The sequence below is a fragment of the Theropithecus gelada genome, chromosome 5 (genome assembly GCF_003255815.1).
Source record: "Theropithecus gelada isolate Dixy chromosome 5, Tgel_1.0, whole genome shotgun sequence".
In the NCBI taxonomy this organism is placed as follows: Eukaryota; Metazoa; Chordata; class Mammalia; order Primates; family Cercopithecidae; genus Theropithecus; species Theropithecus gelada.
This window is the reverse complement of record NC_037672.1, coordinates 145442542-145453958: the sequence shown is the minus strand read 5'-3', so window position 1 is coordinate 145453958 and position 11417 is coordinate 145442542.

The window sequence follows — 11417 nt, the reverse complement described above, 5'->3', positions numbered from 1 at the left end:
AGCAGAGATGGACATTGAATTAAGGTTTAAATTGGAAGAAAAGAAAGCAAAGTCACTTTAGATAGAAGAGAAAGCATACATAGAACTTTAGATGTGAAAATATTAGATGACATTTCAGAAACAACAAGTTGTCTAAAGTAACTGGCATATGTAGTAAAACACAGGCAAAGCTTTGAATCTTAAGATAAAAATTGAGTTGTGGAAAGATTATGAAGAGGCTTGTGTGCCAAGTTAAAGAATTTAGACTTTACCCTATAGGCAGTAGAATCCAGGAAAGGGCTTTAACACTGGGGAGTGACATAAACAAAACTATCCATTAGAAGGTAAACTCTGATACCCTGTGGAAAATAACTTGAAGAGGGAAGCTGGTGTGAGAATGAGGCAAGTATTAGACTATTGGAAAAGTCCAGGCAACAGACAATGCAAGGAAGGGTTCAGGCTGCATCAGAAGAAATTGATACAAAAACAGATACAAGAGATGATAATATTCAAGTGGCTGTTAGGTGTAAGCCAGCGGTCCCCAACATTTTTGGCACCAGGGATCGGTTTCATGGAAGACAATTTTTCCACAGACTGGGGTGGGGAAGGATGGTTTCGACATGATTCAAATGCATTACCTTTATTGTGCATTTTATTTATATTATTATTACATTGCAATATATAATGAAATAATTATACAACTCACCATAATGTAGAATCAGTGGGAGCCCTGAGCTTGTTTTCATACAACTAGACAGTCCTATCTGGGAGATGGCAGACAGTGACAGATAATCAGTCATTAGATTCTCACAAGGAGCATGCAACCTAGATCCCTTACATGTGCGGTTCACAATAGGCTTTGTAATCCTATGAGAACCTAATGCCGCTGCTGATCTAACAGGAGGTGGAGCTCAGTCAGTGATATGGTTTGGCTCTGCTTCCCCACCCAAATCTCATCTCAAATTGTATTCCCCACATGTTGAGGGATGGACCTATAATCCCTACATGTCAAGAGAGGGAGGTGATTGGATCATGGGGGTGGTTTCCCCCATGCTGTTTTCATGATAGTGAGTGAGTTATCACAAGATCTGATGGTTTTATAAAGGGTTCTTCCCCCTTTGCACTCTCTCTCTCTTTCTCTCACCTGCTGCCATGTAAGATGTGCTTGCTTCCCCTTCCACCATGATTGTAAGTTTCCTGAGGCCTCCCCAGCCCTGTAGAACTGTAAGTCAATTAAACCTTTTTATAAATTACCCAGTCTCAGGCAGTTCTTTACAGCAGTGAGAGAATGGACTAATACAGGCAGTAATGTGAGCAATGGGGAGCAGCTATAAATACAGATGAAGTTTCACAGACTGATACCGGTCCTTGGCCCCAGGGTTGGGGACCCCTGGTGCAATCAGTTAAAAGTAACATTAACCGAGATAGGGAACACAGAAAAGATCAGATTAGAAGGAAAAGATGATAAATTCGCTTTTAATTATGTTGAATTCGAGGTCCAAATTACAGAAGCTATCCAGTGGGCATTTTGCATTACATATGTAGAACTTAGAAAAAAATTCAAAATTGGATTATAAATTTGGGAGCTGGCAATGTAGAGATGGTATTTAAGCCAATGGAGTGGATGAGATCTGCCAAGAAAAGAGTATAGAGTGAGAAGAGAAGAAAGAAGAGATTTCACAAGATATTTGAAAGAGTGGTTAGAGGAGTATAAAAAGCATCAGGAGAGGAAAGTGTCATGAAAACCAAGGGAGGTGAGACTTTAAGACTCCCACTCATGCAGAGGAGGTCAGACCAGACCCCTCAGGGAAACCAGATATGCTAACTAGGCACAGAGTAGGGTTACAGCACCTGGAACCCTGTAAGGCACTGTGGGCATGTTCCAAAGATTTTCCAGAGAATGAAAATCTGTCATCAGATTGAAGTGATAAGTTTTGGCTGGAAGTCAAAGACAGAGCAAAAGGTCAAACACCAAGTAAATGCAGAACCTTGGAGGTGGAGGATCAAGACTGGAAAAAGGCAAAAAAAAAAAAAAAAAAAAAAAAGATCTAGGATTTTTGCTTCAGCTCCTACTTGCCAAATTCTGGCCAGACGGTAGACTGGGTCAGAATAAACACAAGAGGTGGTCAATTGTTTCCAGGAACTAGAAGCCTGAAGGGCCACTGGAAATTGGCTAGTAGGTATTGAAGCAATTTTGTTAGTTTTGGAGGAAGAAAAGGCAAATTACTGAAGGCAATGAGTGGAGACATCTTCCTCAAGATTGCTGATTGTTAATGGAATTTTGTGTGGAAGCTTGAGGAGTAGGGAGGCTGGAAAGAAGACTCTGAAGAAATTTGTAGGCTAAGGGTAGGAATCTATTGAAGAAAGCGATATGGAAGATAGAAAGCACACATAATATAAGAAATCTAGGTGGAAGTCAGGAGATGGGACCAAAGAACCTAAGAAGATGCTACCTGTGAAAACAATGTCTTCTCTTGCTTTATTGTCTTTGTCACTTCTTGCCACTAAAACAAAGCACCTGAGACTGGATAATTTATTAATAATATACATTTATTTCCCACAGTTCTGGAAGCTGGAAAGTCCATGATTAAGGTGCTGGCAAGGCCCCACTTCTTAACACTATATATCACATTGCAATCAAGTTTCAACATATGCATTTTGGAGGGTGTCCTCCAAATATAGCTATGGTCCTCCACCATAGCATTTGATCTTACCTTTTGGTGGGGGAGGGAAAAAAAAAAACAGGAGAATAATATGGAAGAAGTCTAGATAACTGGTGAGGGATACTGAGGGAATTCATAACTAACAGTCTTTGTTTTCTTAGTAAAGCCAGGCTGGGTCATCCACTCAGAGAGCTGGAATGTGGAGGGTGCGCACAGGTTTGAAGAGAAAGTAAAGCTCTGGAATAACGGGGGCTGCAGAGAAAGAGGACTGTCTGGGATATATGAGTAATTAGATTTGCACTGAAGGCTCAGCTCAGGCAGGGAGTCAGAAGGAGACAAGATGTTCCCTAGAGATGATTAGAGCCAGAGGGTCTAAAAACAGGGAAAGAAAGAAATAAATCAGATGGTTTGCCTGCTAGGAACAAAGGAAAGAAAAGAGGATAACGAATCCAAAAGTGTCAAAGAGGGTATGATGAAAGGACTGACTGACCAGTCTGCCCTGAGCTGCTTCTGGACTGAGGTCAGAGCCTAGCACAGTTCCTGCCAGTGTCTGACACACAAAATACACTCAACAAATGTGGAATAAATGAATGAACAAGTGAATGAATGAATGAACAAGCACACGCTGGAAATTCAGGCTGGTTATGGAGGAAATGAAGTGGACTAGGAAGGATTCAAGAAGCAGGACTGTGTCCTGAGGCAGAACAGGCTTTAGGGAAATGGAAAAGTTTGAGAAGAGAAAATATACAAGGTTGCCAGCAGAGAGAGTCATTTCAAATTCAAATTTTCAGACGAGCAGTTAAAAGTGATCCAAAAGTCCAAAATATACTTCTGTAAATGTAATTGGTAAAATGAAACGGAGGTAAATGTCCGTGTAAGGGCAGGCCATTTGATGGCTCATCAGTAAATATCATGATGTCACTAAAGTTGACAGTAGATGGTAGAATAGAGAAAAGCTGTGAGCCAAGCTCCAAAGTCCTCAGGATTAAGAAGAAATGACCCAGGGGTGACAGTAACGAGAACTTGAATATATCGTGGAGATAATAATATGGGCCCTCCCTACCACCTAGAATTCTTGTAAGGATTAAATGAAAGAATAATTGCATAAATGTTTTTGTTTGAAAGTAAAAGATGGAAGTGTCCAGGACACTTCATTATTAGGTGAAAACTACATAAAATTGTCAGAAAGCAGTTTTGGGGAACCAGGATAATGCTGGGTCCTCTTTAAGAAGCTAACATAATATCCATTCTGACTAGTGTGAGATGGTATCTCATTTGGTTTTCTGTTTTTCTGGGTTTTGTTGAGATGGAGTCCCACTCTGTCGCCCAGGCTAGAGTACAGTGGTGCACTGTTGGCTCACTGCAACCTCTGCCTCCTGGGTTCAAGTGGTTCTCCTGCCTCAGCCTCCTGAGTAGTTGGGATTACAGGCATGCACGTCATGCCTAGTTAAATTTTGTATTTTTAGTAGAGACAGGGTTTGGTCATGTCAGCCAGGCTGGTCTCGAACTCCTGAACTCAGATGATCTGCCCACCTCAGCCTCCCACAGTGCTGGGATTACAGGCATGAGCCACTGTGCCCAGCGCTCATTTGGTTTCAATTTGCATTTCTCTAATGATTAGTGATAATGAGCATTTTTTCATATGCTTGTTGGTCACACGTGTGTCTTCCTTTGAAAAGCGTTCATGTCTTTTGCCCACTTTCTAATTAGTTATTTGTTTTTTGCTGGCAGACTGGATAAAGAAAATATGGTATATACACACCATGGAATACTACACAGTCATAAAAAAGAGCAAGATAATGTTCTTTGCAGCAACATGGATGGAGCTGGAGGCCATTGTCCTAAGTGAACTAAAACAGGAAAAGAAAACCAAATACCACATGTTCTCACTTATAAGTGGGGGATAAACCTTGAGTACACATGGACACAGAGAAGGAACAACAAACACCAGAGCTCACCTGAGAGTGGAGGGAGAGGGGAGCGTGAGGATTGAAAACCTACCTATTGGGTACTATGTTTATCACCTGAATGACAAAATAACCTGCATACAAGCCCCCATGACATGGCAATTTACCCTATAACAAACCTACACATGTACCTCTGAACCTAAAATAAAAGTTTTCTTTTTTAATTTTTAAAATTTAAAAAAGCCACCCAAATATAGCAGCAACAGTCAGTGTTGTGGTGGAAGCAGTGTCACTTGGAGTAAAGCTGCATTTCAATAAAAGGACACAGGCAAAGAAAATAATTTTCACTACTAATGAAGTGCTAAATCCCGGGAGCTTTATCTACATCATCTTAAATTCCCACAGCAACCATGCAAAATAGGTATTACCATCTTCAAATTACAAATGAGGAAACATGGACTCTAGTTTAAAGTCACCTTCCATAAGTTGCACATTTATAAAATTGAGTAGTTAGGATTTGAACCCAGCTCAGGCGGATGAAATCCCATTCCCTTTCTACTACATGACACTACAAGAAGCTTCGATGTATTTAGCACTTTATAGGGGAGATAGGATACGAGCATTAGAATGATGCACAAATCCGTAGTATATGATAGAGGTAAAGAGGACAACTGAGCTGGAGGGGACTGGAGTGTGGGCACGGGTAGGTGACAAGAGGGGTCTGCCCTTGCTGATGGATGAGACTGGAGATGGAGGGAGTTGGAAGGGGAGCAGGAAGAGAGCAAATGAAGTTATCTGGGCTTGCATTTCAACTGGAACTTTGATGTTCAGTGATTGTGGCGTCTGCACGAAGTTCATTACTGCCAGTATGGAGGTTAACTGACAGCATTTTTTATGTTAGCTTTTTTTATTATTATTATTTACATGAACAGTCAAGCAGCCATCTTGCCACTTTAACAAGTGCCCTTGAGGAATCAATTAAAAATTCCTATCTCAGAGGACTTACATATGTACAGTAACAGCTTGGGTTAATTTACTAATTCATCTAATCAGCCTGCCATATTATTAGCCAACTTCCCTAAATCTTGTTTTAATTTACACATTAAAAAGGAAATGTCTTCCAATTATCTTTGTGCACAATTAGAAAAAAACATATAGACACATCATTTTAGATGATTGGCCATAACTTGAATGTATTTTATGAAGGAAAATTGATAAAATCATGTTTTAAGGTATTTAAGGTGTTTGAAAACTGCTCTTTCAAGCAGCTTTTTTTTTCTTGAGTGTCGTTTTTATAGTCCTGTTTGTGTGATTTTTTTTTCTTCTGGACAAATCCTTTCTTTATATATAGCACAGAGATATACATCAGTCAGGTTCCAAATGGCTCATCAAAAATTCTGAGGGGATTTAGAAAAAAAGCAAGCTATTATTTAAGATAAATGCTGTGAAGCAGGGATAGCTTTCACAGCCAGAGATTTTGAGACACGCAAAGAATCTCATGGAACCCAAAGATGACTGGCCTTTTTTGGACAGCTTCTCTTCTCACTCCTGGCACATGTTAGATCCCTTAGATGGACTTAGTTGTACTTTGCAATACATCCCCGGCACCTTCCCAACCTGTCCCAATATTCTAACTCCCAAAGAATGGGCAAGGCTTATCAGCACACTCACACAGCATGCAAAAGAAAATTCCCCAGATTCCTCCCATTAGACTTCTTTTGTCTGGTTATATCTTCCTTCCTCTGTTTCCCCACTTGGCTTCTCAAAAACTTATTGTCCTATGTAATTCAGCTCTTTTTCACCATCCTTCAGAACGTAGAGAGGAATTAATTTTTTTAATTGCCCTCTACCACAAAGAAGTAATTTATACCCAAATTCTCACTTTACTGATAAAAAATTTTAGGCTAAAGAAGGTATGTGTGGCACAGCTAGGAAGAGAATGGAGTTCTTTATATACTGTTGTTTTTTTGCCCCCACATTCAGAAAGCCCTGAAGTTTCTTCCTACTCCAAATTCTATCATTTGTCTGCTCTGTGGCTCATGATGAATTTGGACATTAATATATAGTGGCCTAAAGTTATAATAATGTGAATGGTTCAGGATGAGAAGACTTCATGTGTCTACTTTTTGTTGTTGCTGTTTTGTTTTTTTTTTTGAGATGGAGTCTCGCTTCGTCACCCAGGCTAGAGTGCAGTGGTGCAATCTCAGGCTCACTGGAACCTCTGCTTCCTGGGTTTAAGCAATTCTTCTGCCTCAGCCTCCTGAGTAGCTGGGATTACAGGCTCGCGCCACCAACAGGCTAATTTTTGTATTTTTAGTAGAGATGGGGTTTCATTCACCATGTTGGCTAGGCTGGTCTCCAACTCCTAACCTCAGGTGATCTGCCTGCCTGAGTCTCCCAAAGTGCTGGGATTACAAGCATGAGCCACCCCACCTGGCCTTGTCATTGTTGATTTTTTTTAACTGATAAATACAAATTGTATATATTTATGCTGCACAATATGATGTTTTGAATCATGCATGATTAGGAAATGGCTAAATTCAGCTAATTAACATAGGCATTACCTCACATAATTACTTTTTGTGTGGTGAGAACATTTAAAATCTACTCTCTTAGCAATTTTCAAGTACATCATACATTGTTGTCAACTATAGTCACCATGTTGTACAATAAATCTCCTGAGTTTATTTCTCCTGTCTAACTAAAATTGTGTATCCTTTGACCAACATCTCCCCAATTCTCCCTCCCCTCCCAACTACCATTCTATTCTCTATTTCTAGAAATCAAATTTTATAGATTCCACGTATAAGTGAGATCACGAGGTATTTGTCTTACTGTGCTTTATTTCATTTAGTATAATGTCCTTCAGATTCATCCATGCTGATACAAATGACAGAATTTTCTTCTTTTTTAAATTTAAGTTTGAATAATATTCTATTGTATGGCTGTATGTGTGTATAAATGTGATATGTATATTATATATAGAACATTTTTAAAAGTTTTAAAACATTCCATTGTGTGTGTATAAATGTGATATGTTATATGTGTATGTATGTATATATAACATTTTAAAAACTCCATTCATCCTTTACCAGCACTTCGATTTATTCTGTATCTTGTTATTGGGAATAATGCTACAATCCATATGGGAGTGCAGATATCTCTTCAATATACTAATGTCATTTTCTTTGTATATATACTCAGTGGTGGGATTGCTGGATCATATGCTAGTTTTATTTTTAATTTTTTGAGGAATTTCCTTACTGTTTTCCACAATGTTTGCACTAATTTACACTCCCACCAATGGTATGCAAGAGTTCCCTTTTCTCCACATCCTCTCTAATACTTATTCTCTTCTGACTTTTTGATAACAGCCATTATAACATACATGAAGTGATAGCTTATTGTAGATTTAATTTACATTTCCCTGATAATTAGTGATGTTGAGCATTTTTTCATGTATTTGTTGGCTATTAGTACATCTTCTTTTGAGAAATATCTGTTCAGGTTCTTTGCCCATTTTTAAATTAGGTTATTTGTTTTCTTGCTGTTAAGTTGTTTGAGTACCTTACATATTTTGGATATTAACTCCTTATCAGATGCATAGTTTGAAATATTTTCTCTCATTCCATAGGTTGTCTCTTCATTCTGTTGGTTGTTTCCTTCACAGAGCAGAAGCTTTTTGGTGATTCTATTTGCTGTGATTCTATTTGTCTATTTTTTGCTTTGTTGCCTATGCAAAACCGACGTTATGGAACTTTTCTCCTGTATTTTCTTCTAGTACTTTTACAGTTTCAGGTCTGATGTTTAAGTTTTTAATCCATTTTGAGTTAATTTTTGTACATGGTATCAGATAAGGGTCTAATTTCATTATTCTGCTGTGGATATCCAGTTTCTCCAAAACTATCTATTGAAGAGACTGTTCCTTCTCCACTGTGTGTTCATGGTATCTTTGTCGAAAATGAACTGACTGTAAATGGCATGAGTTTATTTCCGGTCTCTCTACTCTGATTCTGTTCCATTGGTTGATGTGTCTGTTTCTATGCCAGTACCATGCTGTTTTGATTACATAACTTTGTAATATATATTGAAATCAAGTAGTGTGATGCCTCCCGCTTTGTTCTTTTTGCTTAAGATTGCTCTGGCTCTTCAGGACTTTTTGTGATTCCATACAAATGTTAGAATTGTTTTTTCTATTTCAGTGAAATATTTTATTGGAATTTTGATACAGATTGGACTGAACCTGTACATTGCCTTAGATAGTATGGACATTTTAACAATATTAATTATTCCAATCATTGAACACAAAATATATTTCTATTTAGTTGTTTCTTCAATTTATTTCATCAATAGTTTACAGCTTGCAGTGTACAGATCTTTTACCTCATTGGCTAAATTTATTCTTAAGTATTTATTTGTAGCTATTGTAAATAAGATACTTTCTTGATTTCCCTTTTGAATAGTTCATTGTCAGTGTACTACAACACTGCTTATTTTTGTATGTTGATTTTTTCCTGCAACTTTACCGAATTCATTTATTAATTGTAACTTGGAGACTTTAGGGTTTTCTGTATATAACATCATGTCTGCAAACAGACAATTTAACCTCTTCATTTCAGATCTGGATGACTCATTTCTTTCTCTTGCCTAGTTACTGTGGCTAGGAATTCCAGCACTATGGTGAAAAGAAGTGGCAAGAGTGAGCAACCTTATCTTGTTCCTGACTTTAAAAAAAGCTTTCAACTTTTCACCACTGAGTATAATGTTAGCTGTGGGCTTGTCATATAAGGCTTTGATTGTGTTCAGGTGCATTCATTCTATACTTAATTTGTTGAGAGTTTTTATACTGAAAGGATGCCAAGTTTTGTCAAATGCTTTTTCTGCATCTATTGAGATGATCATATGGTTTTTGTCCTTCATTCTCTGTGTTGTGTCACATATATTAATTTGCATGTGTTGAACCATCCTTGCATCCAGGGATAATTTACACTTTGGTATTATGCTTTGAGAGTTTGAGAAAGATTGGTATTAATTATTTAAATGTGTGGTCAAATTCAGCAGTGAAGCCATCAGGTCCTGGCTTTTCCTTGATGTGAAATAAAACTTTTATTACTGATTCAATCTCCTTACTCATTATTGGCCACAACTCTAATTTCATAGAATGATCCTTGACTGATCTGAAATGCCCAGATACGAGGGAGAATTGATGATCATTCCTAATATCATATACACACACATCACTAATTGTACAAAAACCTGCACTATTGTCTGGTTTTTAGTGAATACGTGAAGCTTGTTAGGTTAATTTCTTTTTGGTTCTCAACTTTAAATTGTTTAATAGATTAAAAAAGTCAATCAAGCAAGGATAAATACACTTTGTGTATAGTTCTACATAGTAATGTCAATTTTGGGGGGATGGTTTGAGACAGGGTCTGACTCTGTCTCTCGGGCGGGAGTGCAGTGACACAATCACAGTTCACTGCAGCCTCAAACTCCTGGACTCAATTAATCTTCCCACCTCAGCCTCCTGAGCAGCTGGGACTACAGGCATGCACCACCATGTCTAACATTTTTGTATTTTTTGTAGAGACGGGGTTTCGCCATGTTGCCCAGGCTGATCTCTAACTCCTAGGTTCAAGCAAGCCACCTGCCCTGGCCTCCAAAAATGCTGGGACCACAGGTATGAGTCACTGCACCTGGCTTGTAAATGATTTTACCATAATAAATACTGTTTAAAAGTTACTGAAAGGCAGTGACTATGAAGTTCGATTCAGGCACAGGCTTGTAATGTGTCCAACAGACAATCTAAAGATGACAGTGCATATAGGGATGTGGCTTAATGTGTTCATGTGTTCAGGCTTTGAATTTCTTGACTCCTATCAGGTACCACAGTGTTAATTGAGGACGGTGGAGTATTATGAGATTACAATATACTTGTATCATTTATTTATTTAGTTCATGGCAATTTAGGCTGAGCTCAGCTGGACAGTTGCTCTGATCTCAGCTGGGCTCCTGCATGTGCCTATGGTCAGCTGTAAATCAGCTTTAGGTCAGATCTGTTGATCTTGGCTGGACTGTCTCATGTGTCTGGGGCCTCTGTTAGCATAACTGGGCCGACTTAGTTCTGGTTCTTGTGGTCTTATCCCCTAGCTAGGTAGCCAAGGCTTGTTCATGTGACAGAAGAAGGAGTCCCAAGAGAATAGTCGGTGAAACTTCTTAAGTGCTAGACTGGGTACTGCCACATCATCATTTCTGTCACATTCTATTGGTCAAAACAAATCACAAGGTAAACCCCAATTACAGGGATGAAGAGATAGATTCCACTTCTTGATGAACAGATCTGTGAAATCTCATTGCTAACAGCATGAACACAGGGGACATGAACTCACTGTCATGGCAATTATATGTGCCTAGCATAGTGCTTGGCTTCCCTGAAAAACTGTTTCACTAGCTACTTAATTCAATAAGTGCAAATAACCCTTCTACGCTAAGGTTGTCTTAATTAACCAGGTGAAACAGACTAACCGAATTTTTCATTTCTATTAAATTCTACTTTAAAAACACAATACAGAGTTGAAATCTTAGAGAAAATGTACCTGGTCCTTTCAATTCTCATTTCTCATACTTTGGGCAGTTAAGCATTTCACAATAGCCTGTGGGTTGCTTTATGCTTTCCTGAAGGCAATGCAGAGAAAGTAGCAGCAGTGTTTGATATGATATGAATTTGGCTCTTGAAATCTCTAATTGGACAGCCTCATAGGAACTCTTGCAGCCACCTTCTGGAAGGTGGTCCAATCATGTTTATCAACTGGAGGTTGAAAGATGTAACGTACTTTCAGAAACACTTCATTGTAATAGGCAATAGGAT